This window comes from Myotis brandtii, unplaced genomic scaffold, assembly GCF_000412655.1.
Source record: "Myotis brandtii unplaced genomic scaffold, ASM41265v1 scaffold51, whole genome shotgun sequence".
NCBI lineage: Eukaryota > Metazoa > Chordata > Mammalia > Chiroptera > Vespertilionidae > Myotis > Myotis brandtii.
Window position 1 is genome coordinate 3,584,865 of NW_005369442.1, and position 19,511 is coordinate 3,604,375.

Below are 19,511 nucleotides of genomic sequence, written 5' to 3' on the forward strand. Positions count from 1 at the left end.
TTGAAATGTATTTCATGTAGTGACCAGCACGTTAAGACTGGCTTTGGGGTCAGTTGGATGACTCTGAACCCTGGTTTATTTTTATTTTATTTTTTAAATAATTCTTGATTGTTGAAAGTATTACACATGTCCCCCCTTTTTCCCCATTGACCCCCTCCAGCCTGCCCCCGAGTTTAGTACTTACCTGATGTGTCACCTTGGATTAGAGGTCACACATCATTAACCTCTCTGTGCTTCCGTTTTCTTGCCTATAACTGGGTACAAGGAATAATAACTCCCTCAAAGAATTGTGGTGAGGATTGAATGAGCTAGCACATGAAAATCAATCACTCAATCTTTCTGTGCCTCAGTCCCCTTAAAGGCAAAATGGGGATAATCATGGAACTTACCTTGTGGGGATTTTGTTAGGATTAAGTGAGCGTTAGACGGGGTAAGTATAGTGCAGTGAACACAGGGAGAACACGACACACTTGAGCTATTATTTTATTAAATGATTGCCACACCCATTACATCATTATAATACTACTACCACCATTTATTCAATGTGCACTGTATTTAAGATGATGATATAGTGACCTACATATTCCAACTTGTCTCATTCAATATTTTCTCAGGAACTGGCAATTTTGAGTCTTTCTTCTCCCCACCACCCCATTTCGGCCTGTTTATCCACTCTGATGTTTTATTGACTCAATTACGGCTTCCCTGAGTAACGTCTCCACACACCAAGTTAATGGCATGCTATTTGCTGAGTGAGGCTTTTCCCCATCTTGCTTTACTCTGTGAATGGTCTCTTGAGCTCCCTCCTGACATAAAGAGCTCAGGTGTAATGTTATTAGAGCTCCCAGTGGACTCTTGGTGAATCTTGGAATTTGTGACTATAACTGCTTTTAAGCAATTTCAGAATGTTATTAGCCGGAGGCCTTTGCTCAGGCAGGAATAGTTAGCATTAATTAATTAATGCTCCCAGTCTTGGGCTATTTGGAATCTTTGTATGTTTTACCTTCCAGGGTGATTGTCAGAACATATAAACTCTGACTTGTATAATTAATTCCTCAATCTCCTCCAATCCTTTCTGGAAGCAGCAGAATAGAAAAAGCTCATAATAATAGTTTAAATCTTCCATGGAATATTTACTTATTCATTCACTATTGGAAGCATTAATGAGTGCCTGCTACATGCCATGCACATTGGAGGGAAGTAGAGGTGACAATGAGAAGGCCTAGGGGAAGAGAAAGATGTCACAGAAGTGCCCAGACTTATCTCTATAGTGTAAAAAAGAACAAATAAATGAATAAGCTTATTGAGCTCTTAGTACTGGTTATGCATGCTTTACCATATTTAATCATTGAGAACAACTATCATTATACCCATTTTCCAGAGGCAGGAGCTGAGGCTTAGGGATATCAAGCAACTTGCCCAAGATTATGCTGCTAGAAAGTGGGAGAACAATGATTAGAATCTGGGCTGTTTAATTCAGAGCCCTTGATCTTAAACACCACTCTTTGTTGCCTCTCAGTCATGCAGCTGAGGCCTCAATGCCAATGGTCTGTTTTCATCCCTAAGGGAAAATGAGATGTTGAGAGGTCATGCTGGTTCCTACATCCCCAGTCCCGTCCCACAGTGAGAGGACAGCTCCATTCAATGTGGAAGAACAAGCTCCTGCTGCTTTATCATCACCTACTTGCCAAGTGAGGCTTGTAAATAAAAGAGCCTCATCTGATGTCTTTATTGCTGATGCTTGGGGCTGATGCTTCATGGCCCAACTACATGATTCAAAATATAATGTTGATGAAAAGAATAGCCAACCATTATGCAACACTCTCTAGGTTCTATTCTAAATATCAATTTATTAATCACCACAGTAACAAATGCCAGTCTTAATGTGGGGTCCTTAGACCCCACCTCGTCTACACCGAGACTAGAGACTAGGCAGGGGTGGGCAAACTTTTTGACTCGAGGGCCACAATGGGTTCTTAAACTGGACCGGAGGGCTGGAACAAAAGCATGGATGGAGTGTTTGTGTGAACTAATATAAATTCAAAGTAAACATCATTGGAATTTGTGACTATAACTGCTTTTAAGCAATTTAGGGTATGGTCTTTTTTTTAGTACTTACCTGATGTGTCACCTTGGATTAGGGTATGGTCTTTTTTTTTTAGTTTTATTCATTTCAAACGGGCCGGATCCGGCCGGCGGGCAGTAGTTTGCCCGCGGCTAGACTAGGGTTTTAGTGTAAGTGGTTTATTTGGGAGGCGAGAAAACCCTGTAGGGAAATGGGGAATTGTAGGGAATAGGGAATGGGCGGGTAGCCAATAAAGGGTGGGAAACTGGAGATGAATACAGGTAGGGACTCTGGGAATCGGTGGGGAAGGTGTGCTTAGGAAGGAGGTCAAGGGGGCTGGGGCACTTATGTAGCAACTTCTGTAGTGGACTGGCTGAGGACCTCTCCGGGGAGTATCAGTTCTCTGAAATTCCCGCCAGGTGTGGCAGAGCCAGAAGGACTGGCTGATGGAGAGAGCCTTCAGGCGGTTGGTTGAAAGCCCCACAATGGCAAGGCCCAAAAGCATGTGAGGAGGGGCCCCAGCAGCTCTGCTACAGCCCCTGCCCAAGCCCTGAGGAAGCAGGTGTAGAGGCTAAGTGACTTGTCCAGGGTGACATGGCTATTTAGTGGTATTATGGATTGAATTGTGCCCCCACCCCGTTCATATACTGAAGAACTAGCCCCCAGTGCATCAGAATGTGACCTGATTTGAAAATGGGGTCATTACAGATGTAATTAGTTAAGATGAGGTCATCGGAGGTGGGCCCTGATCCAATTTGACTCTTGTTCTTAAGAAAAGGGGAAGTTTGGGCACATACACCCAGGGAGAATGCCAAGTGGGGATGAAGGCAGAGATCAGGATAACGCTTCTACAAGCCGAGGAACACCAAAGACTGCCAACAAACCTCAGAAGCCAGCAGGGAGGCATGGGCAGCTTCTCCCTCAGAGTCTCAGAAGGAGTCAACTTTGCCAGCACCTTGCTCTTAGGTCTGCAGCTTCCAGAACTGTGGACAGTACATTTCTGTCATTTAAGCCATCCAGTTAGTGGTATTTGATAAGGCAGCCCTCACAAACTAATACATGCAGCAGTTGTTACTTGTTGGTTATGATTTCCAGCTCCAACCTGTGGGAGTAATGAACATGGTGTAGGGAGAGGTAGGAGAAGACAGGCACTAGCTGGCATTGTCGGACCACTATGGCGCTTCTCACTTCCTTTTTGCTTGTCTCTTTCCATGCCTCCTCCTCCTTCTCACCATCAAACATTATTAAGTGCTGAACTCTTTACATGCATTACTCCATTTAAGCTCCATGCAGCCAGAACTAGAAGGTAATACTGGCATCTCTGTTTTACAGATGGGGTAACTGTGGATTCAGAGAGGTCAATTTACTTGTCCAAGGACACAGAGTAGGTAGTGGTGAGCCAGGATGCAAACCCAGGCTGTCTGACTCTTACTACACTACCTCCTCCATTGCAGAAGCCAGGCTGACCCACGTCCATAAAACAGACATCTCTTTTAGAGCCCTCTGAAGGACCAGCTGAAGATGCTGCGGGGGAGACCTGACATGCAGGGATGGGAAGAGTTTCTTAAGGAGAAACACTGAGCAACAGAATAATATGTGTCATTGGAACACAAAGTCCTGAATGACTTATTTGACTTCTTATTATCTTCTATTTTGGGTACTTAAAATGTTTGTGCGGATATATGGAAAGGAGGTGTTTTGCTCCTATCCCAGAGGTGTCTGGAGAGCACTTTCTGTGTGGAGCTAGAGTAACTGAGGACATGATTCTGCAGAATTGCACTTGTTTGCTACCACTGCCTGGCTCCCCACCCCATCGCCAATACGGCAAGGAATTCGGTTCTACTGCTGTGTCAATCTTTTTCAGCCAGAAAAATGTTCTGCCATGTGTCCTTTGTTCTTTTCCAAGGCAGCTGCAAAGTTATAATTTGGTGGCATGTAGGGAAAGTGGATTTTTTTTTTCATTGCAATTCCATTTTCCCCATCCTTTGCGATTCTTGGGAAAACCTGATTAAAATGTCAGCCAGAAGACATTTTGGCTGGTGATTCTTTAAAAGGACTGATTAAACCAGGATGACCCACAGCACTAACAGGAGAAGAAAATCCTATGGGGATCTAAGCATGTAACTTTATATTACTTGAAAATAGCAACAACAAAAAAAGTCAGAAAGAAATAAGAAGCTTTGATAGGAAGGGTGATATTAAAATTATTATTAACAATGCTAATAATAAATGCCTTGAGTAATTTCTGTCCTAAGCGCTGTACGAAACCCTTGTCTATATTATCTCTAATGTCTATGGCTTGGAGGTTGTGGGATTGCCTTCATTCTCTATATTGAGAGAATATGCCTGCAGTTACACAGCCAGGGCCTGTCCCCTGGAGCCCGAAGATTGTACTTAGGGTGGGTGTGAAGGCCTTTAATGGGAGGAAGACTGTCTCTCCCAGGATGGGGCTGCACCATGCTTGGGGAATTGATTTCTTCTGCCTGGGATTTAAGCCCTAAATCCTTCCCTGCTTTTCTGGGACCCAGTCTTTCTGCCTTGATCTTGTACCTGCTTTCAGAATTTCTTGCTAATTGTTTTCTGTTTAAAATTCTCTCTTTGGAGAAAAGTTGATTACAAAGATATGCAGAGAATCATCTAGTTCTCTGTAGAAAAGGAAGAATTTGTTTAGTTGAAGCATTTTAATTTTGTTTTCTGAGGATGGGGTTCTACGTGTTGAGTAACCCAAAGAGAAAACATCAAAGTGGGATCAAAACCGGTGGCTTGTATGCTTGCCCCTGAGATTTGTGGCCTCCACGTACCACTTGGCCACCTTGTGGAAGGGAAGCCAGAGGGAAGGACAGGATGGTGGAGTTTGGCCAGGCTTATTTAGAGACTGACACCACTAGCTTGTCTATTTCTTCCTTCTACCATTCAAGGCCCAGGCCAGGTTAAACCACACGGAATCTTGTCTCCTCCAGTGCTAAATATACTTGAAGCACCCTATTAGGTTACTCTTTAATCATTTTATTTTATAGTAATAGTAGCACCCTATTAGATTACTCTTTAATCATTTTATTTTATAGTAATAGTAATGTATTTATTTTAAAAATATGTTTTTATTGATTTCAGAGAGAGGAAGGAAGAGGGAGAGAGAGATAGGAACATCAATGATGAGAGAGAATCATGGATCTGCATGCCCTCTGCTGGGGATCAAGCCTGCAATCTGGGCATTACCCCGACCAGCAATTGAACTGTGACCTCCTGGTTCATGGGTTGACGCTCCTGCTGAGTCACACTGGCCAGGCTATAGTAATGGATTGTGAGCTCCAAGTGGGTGTGCAAGGATTTCCGTTTACTGTGCCTGCCCTCCCTCATTACCCCCACCCCTTGATCTACCTCTGTTCGTAATGCAGTTAAAGGCGCCCAGAAACTGCTATTGAATTGCTATTAAACTTTTTTCTTTGAGAGTGTCAATTTCTGTAATAAAGCACATGTTCTGTAGAAGGAAGAAATGCTTTGTTATCATGGAGGGAGTGGGTGTGGGGAGCATGAAAGAGAAATGTCAGGAAGAAGAATAGTGACCTTATATACCACTGCCAAGCCCATTGTTGGAAAACTCCCTTTAAAAGTCCCTGATATACCTCTGTACTAGCAGGGAACGGGATGACCAAATGGCATCTGTTCTTCGTTGTGATACACATGTGGGTTCCTTTCCAGAAATAGACTACTTATTGGCAACAGGGAGGGGAACATGTATTACCTGAAAAATCTCAAACTCAAAACTCCTTCCTTGTGTAGAAAGGATGGGTTTCTACAAAAGTAGTAGGGTTAGCTACCCCTTCTTGTCTTGGATGAAATACAGTGTTGTAATTGGATATCCCCCATGGGTCCCCAATCTCTGTGCTGAGGAAAGTGGTAAACAGGATAGAACACCTCCTCTGCTCTGAAGAATTTCCAGGTTGGCTTCAGAATTTCACCTCAAGGAGCAGAATTACTCTTGTTGCTACCATCCAGTTACCTGTTGGACCCCTGGACTATTCACACAGCTGAAGAGTCCCCATCTTTGAGCAAAGAGAGTGAAGGAAATATCTGGACCTTACTTTAGCCCACATTTAATAAAGTGTAAAACATAGGTCTCTAGTTCTTGGGTCCTGCTATTTTCTCATCACTGTAAAAAATGTAACTAAAGTATTTTCTTCCTGGGAGGGTGGCAACATCACTAATTCATGTGGACCCTAGAACATGCATTCTCTTCTTCTTCTTCTTTTTTTAATCTTCACCCGAGGTTATTTTCCCATTGATTTTGAAGAGAACCGATGCTCTATCCACTGAGCCAAACTGGCTAGGGCTGCATTCTCTTCTTCTTGGTCTTTCCATATATGCTTTCAACCTTCTTATACACAAATCAAGAGACTTTATTGAAGAAATCTCAACTATCAGCCATTCTCTTCCTCTTTTTAATTTTCCCATGTTTTTGTTATAAAATCTGCCCCAAAGGGAAGAGTCAAACTAATCATAAGCAGACTTCACAATGCAAAAAAAATACACAAGGGAACAAAGGGCAAGAATTTAAATTATGTGAGATGATGAATTTTTTTCAGATGATACAGTTATTTGATAACACTAGCTTTTCCTGAAATTTCTCATTTGCAATTAGATGTATGCTGCTTTTTTGTATTCAGGAGAAAATGTTAGCAAATAGACTCATGGGGTTTAAAAGATTTACATTAAAAATGAAACAAAACAAAACAGAAAACATACCGTAAACTATTGGTGCTCAATTTGCTAGGCATAGGAGACTGGAAATATGACCCTGGTTTCTTAAGGATTTGCTGACCTCCTTAGATCCTGTTTTAGGAGTCTTGAGTATCTTATCTTAGCATCTTTGTGGTGGCTCATAGAACTACAATATTTCAGAGTTGGCAGGAGCTTGGATTAATATTCAATCCAAGCACATACGCAGTACTTGAATTCTTTCTTCAGCATCTTTACCAAAAGGTCACTTAGCTTCTGCTCGAATACCTCCAGGGGAGCTCACTATCTACTTAGATATCTCATTTCATCATTGGACAGTTCTTTAGGAAGTTTTTTTATGTAAAAAAAATCAATTGAAATATATTTATTGAGTACATACCATGTTTCAGACACTATTTAAGTTCTGAGGATACAGGAGTGAATAAAATAGACAGAAATCCCTATGCTCTTAAAGCTTGCTTTCTGCAGGAGGGAGACAGAGAATAAGGAAAGTAAAACGGAGAACATGACAGGAGATAAGGAAGGGAGATAGATAGTAACAGGAGTGGGCAATTGCAGTTTTAACTGTCAGTGATGGCGAACCTTTTGAGCTCGGCGTGTCAGCATTTTGAAAAACGCTAACTTAACTCTGGTGCCGTGTCACATATAGAAATTTTTTGATATTTGCAACCATAGTAAAACAAAGACTTATATTTTTGATATTTATTTTATATATTTAAATGCCATTTAACAAAGAAAAATCAACCAAAAAAAATGAGTTCATGTGTCACCTCTGACACGTGTGTCATAGGTTCGCCATCACTGATAGGTGGTCAGGAAAGGCCTTACTGAAAAGTGACTTTTCCAATGGAGTCCTGAGTGAGCTATATGAGTATGTAGGGGAAAAGCATTCAGACAGTGGGGACAGTAAGTGCAAAGGCCCTGAGGCAGGAGTGTGCTTGGTACGTTCATGGATGAGTAAGAAGGCTTGTGTGGGAGTAGAGAATGCCAAGGGGAGAGTGGTGGGATATGAGATTGAAAACGGAATGGGAACCAGGTCATGTGGGGCCGTATAGACCATTGTAAGGATACTGGGTTTAACTCTAAATATGATGGGGAGTCACTGGAGGGTGTCGAGCTGGATTGTACAGAGAGAAGAGCGGACTGAGGGAGAGCACTTATGAGACTGTTGGCACAGTTCAGACCAGAGATGATGGTGTCTTGGATGAGGGGAGGTGTGAAAAGTGGTTGGGTTCTGGGTATATTTTGAATAGTGCTCTTCCAGTTTCACCTGCTCATCCTAGCATTATCCCCTGGAGTTTATTTAATACATGTTGTCCTCCTTCATGTATTTGGACTAAAATAAAATAGGACAAATCTTCCCTTTGACACTCCTTCCTCACTCCTCATAGGCAACTATCCTAATATGTGGGATGTGTTTGTATCCTTCTGTGTGTATGAGTTCTTGTAAACTAGGCATTGTTCTGTTGTCAAAGATTTTTAATTTAAATAGATGGCATTGCACTACAGATCACATTTTGTTTCTTCCTGGATTTCAGAGACTTATCTGTGTTGCTAAATGTACCAAAAGTCTGCTGTTTCTGACTGAAGCAACTTCTTCAGATGAGACCATTGAACTGTGAAAAGACTGTGTTAACACATGTTTCCCCTGAGTTTTCCCCCCTGCAGTCCAAACCTGCCCACTTCTTCTAACGGTCCCCAGGTAACATGGCTTTGAGCCTTCTCTGGGCCTGGCCACTCTCCTCTGAGCCTCCCAGGGTCTATCTCTGCTCACAGACCTGGACTCCTGAGAGCAGCTTCGATGCCTGGAAACTCCTTGATGTTTGTCAGACCTGGAAACAAGGCTTAATGGTTAAGAAATGGATGTAGGAACTCGGAGGCTAAGAAAATAGAAGCCACAAGACAAAGTGAGTCCCTGGATTTTAAATGTGCCCAGGGTAGACCTGTGCCTCAGTTTTCACCGACACTAGACTAGTGGTTAAGAATATGAGCTCTCGGATCAGATACATGCAGGTGTGCCTTCTAGTTGTCCTTCCTACCAGTTGTGTGACTTTGGATTAATCGCTTAGCCTTTCTGAGTGCATTTTCCCTTCAATAAGATGGTAATAATCACTGTACTAATTTCATAAGGTTGTTATTAGTATTAGATACGATACTGTATGTAAACCTTTTGACATAGAGCATGACACAGAGTGGATCCTTGGTAAATATGGCTGTAATTTTTAAATATAAATTCATACAAACCCAGATTATCACAAAAATTAAATATGGGGTGTTCATTTGCATCAGAAAAGATATTAAAGGATTATCTTTAATAGTAATTTTTCTAGTACACCGATGATATGCATTAAGTGACCAAAATTGGGTTTGAGTACTGCGTTTCAGCAGTATAGACTGGATAAAGGTTGGTTTACTTTTATGGTGACTGTGAGGTAGATGCACCACATAATAGAACCACATTAAAATTGTGCTGTCTACATGCAGACACAATGGTGTTATTGTGGGTGTTCTCTCTCTCTCTCTCTCTCTCTCTCTCTCTCTCTCTCTCTCTCTCGTTCTCTCTCCCTCCCTCACTCCCTCCCCAAACCCACTCAGGCTTTGTATGATTGTAGTTCCAGCCGTAGGTTATGTTTTTTAAAACATCTTGATGATAACACTATATTTTCAGAAGTAATGTACCCTGTTTTTCTGATAAAAAAATATAATAATGAAAATGTAGATAAAGACGACTTGAAGAGACTGGAAGAGTTTATTGTCACTGAAATTACAGGATTGGAAGGCAACCCAGAAGTCATCAAGTGTGTCTTTATCTTTCTAAGGTTGAAGACGCCAAAGCTTATAGAGGTGGGGTGACTTAGCCAAGGTCACTCATGTTATAAATGGCACAACAGGGGCTCACATTTCCTGTCCTGTGTTCTTTCTTTTCCTCATGGTTTCCAGTAAGGGTTGGATTTTAATCACTTCTGGAACTATTTATTTTGTCTTAAAAACTCAGAATGGAATTTGTACCTTTTCATGGTAATCTATCCCTGTAAGAAAGTTTTTCCTTAAACACAGTCCAACTGCCTCTTAGAGCCATTTAAATATGCAAGCCTAGGCCCACATTGAACTAGCATGGTTTGATAATATTCTAGATGTGGTCAAGAGAAAGAAAACACAGGGAAGTCTTCCCACATGTAATCTGCTTTTTTCTCCGTTTGTCCCCAAATCAAACTACTTAAAGACTCCTTCCTTCCGCTCCTTCTCTAGTTAATTTCCTTCCCACTAGAGTGTGAGCATTTACAGCTTTGCATAGGATTAAACTTGACTTAAGCTGTGGGTATTTTTGGTTGTTATTGTTCAACATCTTGGCAAATGCATGCCACTTCCTATCGCACCATACTGATGCTCCACAAAATGGGTTGAGCAAAATGGGTGCAATAGAGAGTACAAAGACACAAGTAGAAAAGAGTTCAAATCCATGGTCCTTTACTTATTACCTGGATAACCTTGGGCACATAACTTGTCTGTTTTCTCATGTAAAAGAATTGGAATGACAGTAGCCACCATGTGCATTTTATTATAAGGATTAAATGTAGTAATAGCCCTAAAAGCAGAGTTCCCAGGCACTCAGATGCTTTTTTCAATGAATGGATTGAGTGAGATAATTCCATGCATTATCTCATTTACTTCTTTTAACAACTCTCTGAGGTAGAAGCTGTTATAAGTTCCTTTTGTAGATGAGGAAATAGAGGCTTAAACACAAATTGTAAGAAAGTTAAACCATTTGTCTAAAGTTGGAACTGGAGCCAAGATGACTCAGAGATGAAAGAAACTGCTTTAAAGCAGCACCCACGATTTTCCGGAAGGCAGCTTTGTTACATTCGGTACTAATGACTTGCCTGTGTGGGTAGTGACTTGATGAAGGAACATGAACTGAATCATTAAGCCTCCACTCTATTGTCTTCACTTTACAGACTACGAAAATACTAGGGTGAGAAAATTCCACCAAAAACTTTAATATGGTAAAAAAGAAAAAGAAAAAAGGCGAGATCCCTCTTAAATAGCTTTGCAAAGGTCAATAGGATTAGTATACCCTTTGTACATGGTTATTCTAGCTGAAATAAGGAAACGGCATGGGGGAAACTTCACAGACTACTTGTGTAATAGAAATGTAACATGCTTGCCCTTTTCCTCTTCTTTTGCGGTGAATGTGTGATTACATGAAGCCAGTTGGTAGAATAAATGGTTACACCAAGAAGTTGTGTTCCAGAAATGGGTTGATTATCTGTAAATGTTATGTTATATTCTCAGATTCATCAAAATCATTAACTCAAGGTACCTTGAAAAGAATGAGTACATAATGTGCAACTAAAATGGATGGATTGGAAACCTGGGGAACATGTTTGTTCTTGGGAACATTTGCAATAGCTTCCTAAGTTCTGTATAATTTAAACAAACTACCACTGATTCATTTTATAGGTCAAACTTAATTTTTAACTTCTTGTGAAATGAAAATTAACCTTGGAACAAATTCATAGAATTTCCCAGGTAGAAATTAGAGTCCCAGTCGACATTACTAAGTACTCTCAGAAAAAGATTATGTAGTTTAGAAGTTTTGAAGTCACTGGTTCCGAGTTTTATAGATTTCTTTAGTGCAGGACTTCTCAGAGCCTCTATGTGCTAATGAGGACCTCCTAGTGCAGTGGTTCTCAACCTTCCTAATGCCGCGACCCTTTAATACAGTTCCTCATGTTGTGGTGACCCTCAACCATAAAATTATTTTTGTTGCTACTTCATAACTGTAATTTTGCTACTGTTATGAATCGTAATGTAAATATCTGATATGCAGGATGTATTTTCATTGTTACAAATTGAACATAATTAAAGCATAGTGATTAATCACAAAAACAATATGCAATTATATATGTGTTTTCTGATGGTCTTAGGCGACCCCTGTGAAAGGGTCATTCGACCCCCAAAGGGGTCGCTACCCACAGGTTGAGAACCGCTGTCCTAGAGGGATGCAAATAGTGTACACTTATTTGACTACGCAAACCCCACTGTGTTTTTTATATTTCCTGAATGTTTTTTTAAACATCTTGTGGGGTTGATGTCCTCTGTAACATACTTTGAGAAATATTGATAGTCTTTGGCCCTTCTCATTTTATAGTTTAGGAAATTGCATTTTACAGAGTTATGTACCTTATATTAAATATCTTATTTTTGTGCCTGCTTATGAGGTGTGAACTATAAAGTATTATGATCATAATTTTATAACCATAGAAATATTGCTTGGAGATGAGTGTTATCTTTTAGAAAAGAGAACCCTTGAGTGTGTTTACGTTTAGTGTCTTGATGATGGTGTTTTCATTCAAAAACAGTTTCAGATTTTTCCTTTTGGCTATTGTTACATTCAGGTTACCAGACCTGTCCACAAGACAATGAGCCTCAGGACTGCAGAGCAACAACTAGTGTCCTGTGGTGGAAAGAGGAATGGATTAGGGCATCAATGACATTTAGTTCTTTTAGTCTCCAGTTGACCATTAACAAGATAAATGGCTTTATCTCTTAAAACACTCAGAGCCCCAGTTCCTTCATCTGTAAATTTGGTCATTAGAATAACTACCTCATGGGGACGTTGTTTGGATTAAATGAGATAATGCATGCAGACATCCTTCATAGAGGTATTAATTGTGTTGGCCCTGGAAGTTGACTGCTTGAGTTAGATTTTCAGCTCTGCTGTATCCTAGCTTTTTGACCTTGGAAAATTATTTTAGTGTTCACTTTTATTTATTTATTTTTTGAAATTCTCACCCAAAGATATTTTCATTGATCTTAGAGAGTGTTCATTTTTATTTATTTTTTAAAATTCTCACCCAAAGATATTTTCATTGATCTTAGAGAGGAAGGGAGAGGGAAAAACATCGATGTGAGAAAGAAACATTGATTGGTTGCCTCCAGTACACACCCTGACTGGGAATCGAACCTGCAACCTTTTTGGTGAATGAAACGATGATCCGAACAACTGAGCCACCTGGCCAGGGCTGTTGTCTCACTTTTAGAACGGGAATGTAAGAGTTTCTACCTTATAGGGTTGTGAGGATTAAAAAAAATACATGTATAGTGTTTAGCACAGTGTCTGACACATAGTAAGTAAATGTTCTGTAAATGCTAGATGCTATTAATCTAACCTGTAAAGTATCAGATAGATTCAAAAGCGATTCCCTTTCAAGGGAATTCTCGATTTTGTTAGGAGTAAATAGGTCGGAAAACAAGGCAAGAAAAGGATAATTTAGAGAAAAAGATTGAAGAATGATATATTGGGTAAAAAAAGTTATATATTGACTGGTTCTGGCTCAGAATAACTAAAATTTATGCATTAGTTATCTACCGCTGTGAAATAATATTACCATAAGCCAGTGATGGCGAACCTACGACACGCATGTCAGAGGTGACACGTGAACTCATTTTTTTGGTTGATTTTTCTTTGTTAAATGGCATTTAAATATATAAAATAAATATCAAAAATATAAGTCTTTGTTTTACTATGGTTGCAAATATCAAAAAATTTCTATATGTGACACGGCACCAGAGTTAAGTTAGAGTTTTTCAAAATGCTGACACACCGAGCTCAAAAGGTTCGCCATCACTGCCATAAGCTGAGGGGCATAACATAACATACATTTATTATCTCTCAGTTTCTGTGGATCAAGAGTATGTTCATGGCTTGGGTGAGTCAGCTGTAATGGTTGCAAAATATTAGTCAGGACTGGTGTCAGATCTGAATGCTTGGCTGGGCCAGGGTTTACTTCCAAGCTTGATGGTTGTTGGCAGCATTTACTTCCTTCCAGGTTGTTGATTCAGGGCTCCAGTTACTTGCTGTCTGTCAGCTCTAGGCCACCCTTAGCTTCTTGCTGTGTGGACTTTCCCATTTTGGAAACCCAGCAAGGGAGAGTCTACTAGCAAGATGGGTCACAATCTTAGGTAATATAATCATGTGTATGTAATATTGTATATCACTTCACCTTTGCCATCGTCTGTTGGCTAGGAGTAAGTCACAGACTCCACCCACACTTGAAGGGAGTGGATCACACAAGGGCATGAACCCGAGGAGGCAGAGGTCATGGGGGCACCTGAGAATATGTCTGCCCAACTTGAAAGAATGGAGATTTTGGTGATAGAATGTGTCCCTGAAATCAAATTTAGAAGATGACATTTTTGGAACCAAAGCAGCATGGTTAAATATGTTTAGTCTCCCAAAATGATAATTTTGAAGGTGATAGGGGCAGAAATAGAATATTGGGGACCAGCTATAATTGTAAGAAATATTAATTATGCTCTGTTAACCGTGATTATTTTGTTCTGATTAAAAAAGGCACATTCTAACCTGGCTGGGAGTTGCACTTGGAACCTGGGAACTCACCTGGAAATGCAGCCCATCCTCTCCATCAGGGAGCTGCCTATTATCATGGAAACATTAGTAGCCTTGTTCCAGAAACCAGAGCTGCCAGCCCTTTAAAGACCCCCAGCCCTTTGCACATGGCCAGTCCTTTGAAGAACCCAGCCTTTGCATACCTGCAGGCCTTTGCAAATCTCTAGCCTGCATTACCTGTTAACTGCCCATTTGGCATACGCTTTTGCCTACTTCCCCTGTAATCTTTGTTCTTCCACCCAATATAAGCAGCTGGTGATGGGGAGAGGCTGAACAGATTTTTGTGGATGACCTGCTGCTCTCCCATAGTGATGGCTGTATTGGAATAATCACTCATATGATTCAACCCTGTCTCTGCTTAATTGGCTCAAGTAGTGATCAGCAGCCCGAACTCATTGATTGTTTGGTTACAAAAGGACAATACATATTTTCAACCAGAATTTATATCTTATCAAGTCATATTATTTCATGGACAAATTTCATGAATTTCAAAACTAAAAGGATTTTCCTTATAATCCACATTCGTTCATATACTTTATATAACCCTTTGATGTTCTATCATACATGGACTTTCCCCTGAAATCCTGTCCAGGCTGACAAATAGGTTGACTGAAGGTGCTTTTATTATGCAACAAATCTTAGCTCTGACCTCTCATTGCCTACAGAGATCTAAAAAGATTAATTTTCCTTTATGGAAACTTCCTTGATTTTGTGTATTCTGGGCTCTGAATTTACCACACAATAGCACAAGTATTTACTTCTCTTTAGCCATATAGGCCTGTGGGGGTTTGTGTTCAGTAGAACCAATGGCCTTTACTATAATTAGATACAATCACCAAGAGTTTGGTATTGAACCTCACAACATGGGAGATGTGTTGCAGTAGAACTTTGTCATGCTCACCTACATGATAATTATCTTAAGGAGAATGAAGCACACAGGCATCGTAAAAAGACAGAAACTTGATAAATACTTTTTAAAAACAGTCTTGGGGCATAAGGTCATCTTAACTTTGGGGTATAAAGAAGCTATAAACTCAGCAAATCATAGAGTATAAAAATCTGTTTATTTAGCCTGGTGAAGACAGATTTTAGGTTGTGCCTGAACAACAGAATATGAGATTACAGGCAACAACATGAAAAATGGAAGTAAGCTGGAAGGGTCTTGCTTAGTTTCTGCTCCATAGAAATCACAGCCAATAATAAATGCATTTGGATGCTGTGATTGCACCCTGGAAGAAAATTTTCTCTGAAGATTTTTCAAAACTCCGATCCATTCTCCAGAATTTGCCAGTCATGTTATTGATTCATTATTTTCACTTCATTTAAAGCATTATTCATCTATGACTTTGGTCCGTGGTTGAGTTCTGAGAATAAAATCAGCAAAATGTTTCTACTTGAACTTCATTTTTTCTTTGTGTATTCTCAATAGTAGCAGAACCTGAAATGTTTTTGTCACAAGCAAGTATGTGCTTGTATCTATTCAATTCTGATATACTCATCATTGTAACTTTGGGTCAGGGTAGAGCATGCTGGCTGTATAAATAAATTTATAAGTAAATCCAAGGTTTCTTACAAATATTATGGTATTGTCAAATTAATATTCTTAGGCTTATATTTTTAAAAAATTATATTCCTGGTATGCATCAGCTCAAGATCCTTAAAGTGAAAAACTCTAACCCAATCTATGACAACAGAATTGAACAACAAAAGATCGCATCCTCACATTCAATTTTAGTCATAGGTCTGCCCTATATGTGACATTGGGCAATTCACATAACCCAGACTCGGGTATTATATAAAAAGCATTTGAGATCTAGAATCCCATAATTCCTGGGGAGGCAGAGGGATAGGTAGCAATCTTTTACAAATGAAGTGTCAAATTTCTAACCTCTGATCTTCTGATATTTTCAAGGCATAGCTGAGGTCACTTTGTGCTGACTCCTATGAGCAGGGGTGAGGGAGGAAGTACAAGGATGATGAAAGGATGAATAGCGAGACCCAAACTGCCAAAGGAAAAGTGTTATTGATAAATTCAACCACATTTAAGTGCAGGGCACAGTGCCAGGCGTTGCAGAAGATGCAGAGAGGATTAAGATATAGTCTCTGCCTTAAAAATGCTGATAAGACAGGAAAAATAGGGGGGGGGGATAAGAGATCAATCAAAGGACTTGTATGCATGCAGATAAGCATAACCAATGGATACAGACACAAGGCGGTGGGGCGGTGAGGGCATGTGCTGGGGGGTGGGGGTGGCCAGGGAGAGGTCAATGGGGGAAAAAGGAGACAAATGTAATACTATATGTAATACTTTAAACAATAAAGAATTTTAAAAAAGACAGGAAAAATGAAAGTTGATAAAATAAGCTATGGCAAGGCAGGGTATAATTACTGTCACAAGAAAGATTCAGACCGATATTATTAAAGTTTGCATGGAGTGATCACATCTATTTTGAAGAGGGTGGATCCAGAAAAGTCTTCATTAAGAGATGACATTTGAAATGGATCTTAACCAGTTAACTGCCATGCATCCAAAACGAAAACCATCCCCACATGCCACAATATTTTGAATTCAATTGCGTCTATAGATGCTTATGGCATACAAAGGGATAAAGGATGGAGAGGAGTTTGCCAGGTGAAAATGGAAAGAAGGGAGCACTGGGTAGAGGGAGATGCATAAGCTATGGCTTAGCGATGGGAAAACACGGGCTTTGGGGATAAACTTGAATAGTTCCCTTTGGTTGGACAGTGAGCAATTATGTTGAAAGAGTAGGCAATGGCCTAGTGACTTTATCAACAACAAAATTATGAAAGCCCAGATAGGTTACATGATTGGGCATTCTGGTTTATGTAGCATGCTCATCTTCTGAGACAAACTCATTTTCATTTTTATGTCAGTAGAATGCGTTTTAAGGCTATAACTGTCATTCCAACAATATCTTGCCTTTTGCACTGACCCACTATAGTTATAGAACTTTTATCTGTGTAATGCAATGCTTTCTAGCAGCATTAGAGAAATGGCTAACATCTTCATTATTCAGCAACATCAAGTCCCAGCCAACATTCATTTTGTCAGGAGCATTAAGAAAACACTTCAAAGCTTCTCTGTGGAGGAAACCACTTTCTGTTTATTACATCCTCTTGAACATGAAAATGGTCTGTTTCTTAAAGGACATTTCAAAACCTGGCTAAAAAAAATGTACTTCTATTTTTATCACCTGGTGAATATCACCTCCACATTGCTTTGGCCTTAACTATCCTTTAAATATTTGTCTTGCCTTCTTTGGAGCACTTGAAAAATTTTTTTTCAGCATTACTGAATTCCATGTCAGCTGCCTGTGTTATCAAAGACCATATAAAGGCATACAAGGAATAAGATGCAAGGAATAAGCGGTTCTTGTGCAATTTGCCTTGTCCTTGTCAGTTGCAGGCACAACTCTCATGAATTATTTAGACTCCTACTGTCCCGGAGTGAGCCCAGTAGTGCTTCATAAAGAAGACTCCTGAATCTTCCCTTAAGGAATCGTACTCTCAGTGGTAGTGAGGGAAGCGAAGTGGCTGCAGCAGTTAATAGGACCAAAGTACTGAACTGAGATTTGGGCAAATTCCTGTAACTTATGTCTATTGGTGTCTAACTTCAAAGCACTTTTTGTACAAAGAAAGGGCTGGTCAACAAGGGAGCAAAGCAAAAGTATAACAACAACATTAGTAACAAAAACCATCTGCCAGGTGCTTAGGGGCTAGAACTACATTAATTCTGAAAAATCCCATGTTATGATTATTATTCTTATTTTTCCAGATTAGGACACTGAAGCTCTGAGAGATTAAGTTACCAACTCAAGATCACATAGTGAGTGGTGGAATTGAAATAGGAAACAGTATCTGCTAAGTGCAGAGGATTCAGCTGTGTCAGTAGAAGTGTGAATAGCAAACATGGAGTGAATTTCTGAAGAGGGGGCATGTGTTCTCTTAATGTGGCAGATACAGTAGGACCCTACCCAGATCTCCTTGTGAGACCAAGGCATCCATTCTCCAGCTTCTGGGAATGTTAGCAGCTGATGCCTCTTACTTAGCTAAGTCCTTCTCAGCCATTGCCCTCAGCAGAAGAGAGCCACTTCACCTAAGCTCACACCCTCTTCCTGGGGTAGCCGAATCTAAGACATGTATGTGGGGAGAAAGAGATATGGAGTCCCAGCCGCCTTGCCTTAAGGTCAGACATTTTCACAAGGCCAGCTCAGCTCCAGGACCTTACACCAGATTTTGGAATTAGCTTCCCAATCTTAACTTCCTTCTCTCCCCCACAGGTGTTGAGGTGTAGGCTCCCTCCAAAAATCTTCTGGACATGTATCTCCATCTTAGAGTCTGTTCCTGAACTAAGGCATCAGTGTGATAAAAAGAGTGTGGTCTTTGGAGCCTGGAGACTTGGATTTTCTTCCTGGATCCAACACTTCCTCCCTAGCCATAAGATCTTGGGTTTGCTATATTACCTTCCTGAGCCTTGGTTTCACCATCTGTTCAATGAAAATGATATTGCAGAGTGATTGTTAGGACCAAGTAAGATAAATGTATAAAATATATTGTCCATGGCTGGCCACCAGTTAACACTGTTTAGGGAGGAATAAACTGTCTGACCCTACAATATCAGCAGGAAAAAGAGAAGCCAGGAGGTTCTCTGGTGAAGGTTAGGTAGATGCCAGAAGGCCTATGGCTTAAGCAGTGCTCACCATCCTTTTAGTGTGAGAACCACTGTCATGACTGCCAGTCCCAGCAGCTTTGCTTAATAGCCTGGCTTCACGGGAGTTTTATAAGCTTGTTTTTTTGCTGGCATTCCCACCCATGTGAACAATATATAATGTACTAGAGGCCTGGTGCACGAAATTTGTGCACAGGGGGTAGAGGATCCCTCAGCCCGGCCTGTACCCTCTCCAATTCAGGACCCCTCGGGGGATGTCCAACTGCCAGTTTAGGCCCGATCCCTAACTTCCCTCCCCTGCCAGCCTGATCGCCTCTAACTGCCCTCCCCTGCCAGCCTGATTGCTCCCTAACTGCTCCCCCCCTGCCAGCCTGATCAGCCCCAACTGCTCCCCCCTGCCGGCATGATCGCCCCTAAGTGCCTCTGCCTCAGCCCCTGCCACCGTGGCTTTGTCTGGAAGGACGTCCGGAAGATGTCTGGTCTAATTAGCATATTACCTTTTTATTAGTATAGATAATATGCAATGTATAATGTAACATCATATAACATGTAACATATATAATATATATAATATGTAATATTTATACACACATTTTAAAAATAGA